The sequence below is a fragment of the Pteropus medius genome, unplaced genomic scaffold (assembly GCF_902729225.1).
Source record: "Pteropus medius unplaced genomic scaffold, Ma_sr-lr_union100, whole genome shotgun sequence".
Classification (NCBI taxonomy): Eukaryota; Metazoa; Chordata; class Mammalia; order Chiroptera; family Pteropodidae; genus Pteropus; species Pteropus medius.
In genome coordinates, this window is record NW_024344437.1 from 4656917 (window position 1) to 4662743 (window position 5827).

General features: G+C 40.3%; 2 pseudogenes; one reads left to right on the forward strand and one right to left on the reverse strand.

The window, feature by feature from the left end:
• Positions 1 to 311: 311 nt before the first annotated feature.
• On the forward strand, positions 312 to 430 carry LOC120610738 (uncharacterized; annotated as a pseudogene).
• A 1104-nt stretch (positions 431 to 1534) lies between these two features.
• On the reverse strand, positions 1535 to 1650 carry LOC120610704 (uncharacterized; annotated as a pseudogene).
• Between the last annotated feature and the right edge of the window lie 4177 nt (positions 1651 to 5827).

The following is a 5827-nucleotide window of genomic DNA, read 5'->3' on the forward strand; positions in this document are numbered from 1 at the left end:
GGCTGTGTCGGAGAAACATTTTACCCAAGAGGTACAGAATTTTAACCTTGTAAGATTTTGAAGGGTTTACTTTTCTAAGATTTCTTCAAAGAACCCAAAATATCTGGTTAGTAAATTAAAATTTCCAGTCGAATTAAGTATCTGGTCTCACAAAACTACTTTGCTAGATACAAGTAGTAAAATTTACATCAAATAAATAAATGATGTGTTAGAGAATGGTTTCATGGGAGTCTCCAAAAGACTGACAGGTTTTAGGCTTGCAGGCTAGCAGATACGTCTTGCTGCTGCTGCTGTTTCTGAAAAACAGGAGAGTCTACGGCCATGCCACCCCGAACAAGCCCGATCCTGTCTGATCTCGGAAGCTAAGCAGGGTCAGGCCTGGTTAGTACTTGGATGGGAGACCACCTAGGAAGACCAGGTGCCGTAGGCGTAAAAACTAAAAAATAAGGGATTGTAAGCTGACAAGGTCCTTGCAATCTGTGAGGTCAACCAAGGGTTGCTTCGCCTTAAAAAATAAAAATAAAAACCGGAGAGGTTGCCACAGGAGAATTCTAATATGCGATCTAGTCTCAGCCCCTGAGCTTTTCAAAGAGTGAGTCCAATGATTGGAGAGGTGTGGAAGCCAGCAGCACATCAATGCATATGTGATTGGATTCTATGAATCCTTGGATACATTTCTCCCTTATTTGTGTATTATACATTTATGTGTTCATATATAATTGCATATGCTGCAACATGTAAAAATAGTATATGATTTCAATTTTGTTACATACAAATAAAATACTATACACAAAATTCAGAAAATGGGTATGATGGTAGATGGTAGAAGAGTTAGACTCAGACTATCTAATATATTGCAATAGAAATGCAATACTTTCAAAAATGGTTTATATCTATCCCATGTTAGTCTCACAAACACAGTGTAACCTTAGCCCATTTTAGAAAGGCAGAGACAGAGTCTCGGGAATGTAGTGCTAGTCTCCAAAGAAAGCCTGTTTATGAACCACAGCTCCTTAGTATTCTGGGCTGGCCCTTAGACTCATTCTAACTAACGGAGTGTGGCAGAAATGAGGTTGTGTGTATTGAGAGGTTAAGTGGAAAGAAGTCTCGCAGCTTCTGCCTTGATCTCTCAGAAACCGTGGGGACCCGCTTGGAGCCCCAGCATTGGTATAAATATTAAGCCAGTGATTCATCAGATGGGGAAAGAAGCCTCTTGAAACTTCGCTTATCTGACTAATAGCAGCAGCTTCTGGGAAACGAAGCTGCCATGAATTTCCTCTTTGGGGTGGGTCTATTCCCTGGAGGAAGAACTACAGTAAACTTCCCTTCCCCAGGAGTTGTATGGCCCTGAAGAAAACCAAAAGACCATTCACACCTGTACAGACAAACATCATAAACTTTCTTATCTTCCATTTGTTCTCTTAAACTCCAGTTGTCTTTCCTAAAGAACCTATTTGTTCTTCCCATAAAATACCTCCCTCCCTTTTCCCTACTAAGTAAAGTATATAAATTTCTTTTTTTTTTTTATTATTTATGCCTACAGCACCTGGTCTTCCTAGGTGGTCTCCCATCCAAGTACTAACCAGGCCCAACTTTGCTTAGCTTCCGAGATCACACATCGGGCTTGTTCAGGGTGGCATGGCTGTAGACCATGGACTGTGGCTCCACTGGGGTGTGAACCCAGGACCTTCTGCGTGTAAAGCAGACATGCTAAGCGCTACATTATGGAACCACGTCTTAAATTTCTAACTTTAATAATTTAACCGGCTAGCTACTTCTTTTGTTGGGTCCTGTATATAGTAACTCTTTTGTCTTTTGTCAGTTTCATTTCCGGGCCCCAGACAATGAATCTAGGAGGGAAGAGAAAAATGTTTTCCTCCCTAGCAAAACAGTCCCTCCTGGAGCCTGAACCTCTTGTCAGAAGTCTGATTGCCCTGAGACCTTCCTGCTGTGAGGAAGTCCAGCCTAGTCAGGTGGACAGAGAGAAATGCTAGCACCCAGGCTTGCGGGTGAAGCTATCTCAGACCCTCCAGAGCAGCCACCAGTCGATACCACCAAGTGACCCCATTTGATTCCACGTGGAGAAGAATCTCCCAGTGGAAACAGGCCTGAATTTCTGACCCATGAGATTGTAAGACATAATTAAATGTTTGTTGTTTAAGCCACGAGGTTTTGCTTAGTTTGGTATGTAGCAATAGACGATTGTGTCAAGGAATTTCAGTGACATGCACTAGACCCATGGTTTCTCAGGAGCCAAGATCTTTAGCCTGCACTTCCAGAAAGAGCTTTCACATTGTGGCACTGAATCTGCTTGTAAAAATTCAAAAGCAACAAGTCATCTATGTCCCCAGGACCTCTGGCCACCACCCCATTGATAAATTCTCCTGTGTAGCATTCTGCTTTTATTAGATAAATATAACCATGATAACCATAACCTTATCTGTCATTTTATACCATAGTTTGAATAACTTCACAAATCTTCCCTTGAATAAGCTTGATAGAGGAGAAAGAAAAAAGGTAATGTGATTCGGGGCTGGGGTAGAATTAGCAAATAAAAATGCAGGATGCCCAGTTAAATTTGAATTTCAAATAAACAATAAATATTTTTCTAGTGTAAGTATATACCATTCAATATTTGGGACATACTTATATTTTTTAGAGTATCAGGCAGTTATCTGAATTTCAGTTTTACAGAGATCCTTATATTTAATTTGGCAACTCCTAGTTGGGAGAAGTTTATGGTCAAATGAGGCTGAGGCTATAGAGAAAAACATTTCTTTATGTCATACTATTGTTTAAGGCCAGCCCTTCACCTCACAGACATTTATTCCTCCAATCATCCACATCCTGATTGTAACATACAAGGTGTGGCTGCTTCAATGCTTAGACATTCCTGTGGCTAGAAAAGGACCCAAATCCTCTCTTTCCTAGAATTTGGGTTGGCGGCTTCTATTCCACATATAAAGATCAACACACACCATTAAACATCAAAGGCCACACATTTAGCACTTGTAGCACAGCTGGAATTTCAAAAGCAAACAAACAAACAAACAAAAAGTCACAAAGCCCAACTACTTGACTCTTAAAAAGACTTGAACAATTTTCAAGCTGACTTAATTAGAGCTGTGTGTAAATTAAGATGTGCAATTTGAAAACTGGGTGGAATCTAACAATAGGAATTTGTTTGAAAAAGGGATTCTGTAATAAAATTGAAAAGTCCAGTGATGGAAAGTAACCTCACAGAGTGAGCTGATCAGAAATTCCTAACTGGGCAGGTCACGGTGGGTTATAACTTTTTTAGTAAATGGTTTATCATTGCCTTAAGAAAGCCCTGTCCATTGTTCTTGTACCATCTGTCTAGGTTAACATACCTTCGAAATGCCAGAGTAATTCTTTTTTTCAGACCCCTGGGAGGCATAACCACCCTTGAAGGGCCACATAATCTTTTTAACTGTCCTGTAACTCAATCCCTGCCTTATTTTCTCCCACTTTCATGTAATCTTTTTTAAGTTCCAAATGCATAAAAGAAGCTGTTCTTCTCTGAAGCATTTTTCTCAGTCTACTGAGATCTTGCTTCCATGGGTATCCTCTGTTTGGCTCAAATAAACTCGAATCAACTCATAAATATTCTCTACAGGTTTGGACATTCTTACATCAACAGCAGGAAGGGACTGTTTACCAGCAAAGAAGATGACAACAGAACTATAAAAACAATCATACTAGTATTAACATAAGAAATGTCCAAATCTACAGAGAATTTTAATGAGTTTATTTAAGCCAAACTGATGACGAATGCTAGGAAGCAAAATCTCAATGGATTGAGAACATGCTTCAGAGAATGGCAGTTTTGCAGCTTATTTTATACATCAGAATCAAAGGAAGGAGAGTGTCAGGAGGGTTACATGAAATCTATTGGTGGCAGATTAGGGAGGCAGGAGAAAGCAAAGTGGGGAAATCTCTGGGATTCGAAAGAATGTAAAACAGAGAGACATATTTCTTTTACTTTGGTGGGTAAGGAATAGTTAATAATTAACATTTACACATAGAGATGTATTCAGGGAACAAGATAACAATGAGGGATTCTGTGGTCTCACTGTTGCAGAAAAATCAGACCAACGAGAAACCAAGTACCACTCGAAGAGTTGGAGAACTCAGGTTTATTATGCCAGCAGTCCCAGAAGAGCTAGCTCTCTGAAGATCTGGGCCCCAAGCTCAGGGGTAACCTTGCTTTTATAGGGTTTATCTACATAGTTACAGTTGGCAAGAGCCGATTGGTTCATTTGTCCTCAGGCGGTTACAGAGCACGGGAGTTGCTATGGGCTACAGGCAGTTACAGATCATGAGATTCAATACATCTGTTATCTAGAAGAACAAGCAAAGGGAGGAGTGAGTCTTCAGTTGATCTCGAGGTCACCCTGCCCTTCGGCCTATGTGGCAAGCATGTCTACAGAAGCAGAACTAAGCTGATTACAAGGTTAGCCATTTGAGTGGAAAATTCCTCTTCATCATGTTCTGTTGCAGTAGGTTGTGCCCTGAGGGGTCTGAAAAACAAATTACTCTGACATTCCAAGCGTATGTTATCTTAGATGCAAAAAGATAATAGACAGGCTCACTTAAGGTAAAAATTGACCTTTGGCAAGGAAGCTCCAGGCTTAGGCTGTGACTACCTGCCATGATCTGCTTTTAGAAATGTTTATGTTCATACCTTTCTATATGGTTAATTTTGGTCTCTGAGTTTGTAGGGTTTGCCATGCTGGCCTCCCCTGAGATTTTCAGGTTTACTATGCGGTCCCTTTTTTATGTGCACCAGGAATTCCAAAAACCAATGGACGACAGTACCCCACCACTTCCATCCACCACACCTTAATTGTCCCCGCGGGCAAAACTAACAAAGTCAAGTATGAACAGCCGATATATCATGGTGACCTTAAATCAATGAGAGATTACATAATTCAATATACACTAGTGCCCCCCATCTGCAAAGGTTACGTTTCAAGACCCCCCAGTAGATGCCTGAAACTGCTGATAATACAGACCCCTATATCTACTGTTTTTTTTTCCTATACACACATGCCAGTGATAAGCTTTAATATATAAATTAAGCACAGAGATTAACAATAAACACTAATAGAATAATTACAACAATATACTGTAATAAAAGTTGTGTGAATGTGGTCTGTCTCTCTCTTCTCTCTCTCTCTTTCTCATAACTGATCTGATCACTAAGATGGCTACTAAGTGACTGTTGGCTACTGTTTCCATGCTGTACGTGCTACCCGATCTGAGTTTGAGTGGAATTTTCCACTCAAATGGCTAAGTGATCGGGTAGCACATACAGCATGGAAACAGTGGCAAAGGGATGAGTCATGTTCCCGGTGTGACAGAGAGGGACAGCTCAAGATTTCATCACACTGCACAGAATGGCATGAAATTTAAAATCTATGAATTGTTTGCTTCTGGAATTTTTCATTTAATAGTTTCAGACTATGGTTGACTGCGGGTAACTAAAACCACAAATAAGGGGGAACCACTGTATTCAGCGGAAGAGAGAAGAATAATAGTGTGTTGCCATTGGGCAGGAAAAAAACTTGAAATTTTCAAAAAAGGTTGGGGGGTGGCTGATGCTCAAAATATAAATTTCTTCATCTGGAAAATTCGACACATGAATTCCTTAAAGATGCCCCCATTAAAGCGGGTGTTAACGCTAAAGAACAAAATTCAGCCAAGAAAATTTGGAGCTCTGATTGGCTTTACCAATCAATCCGTGAATGGGGCAGCATCCCATCTAGCAAACAGAAGCGTCCTTTGAGGGTTTGTATCATATGGA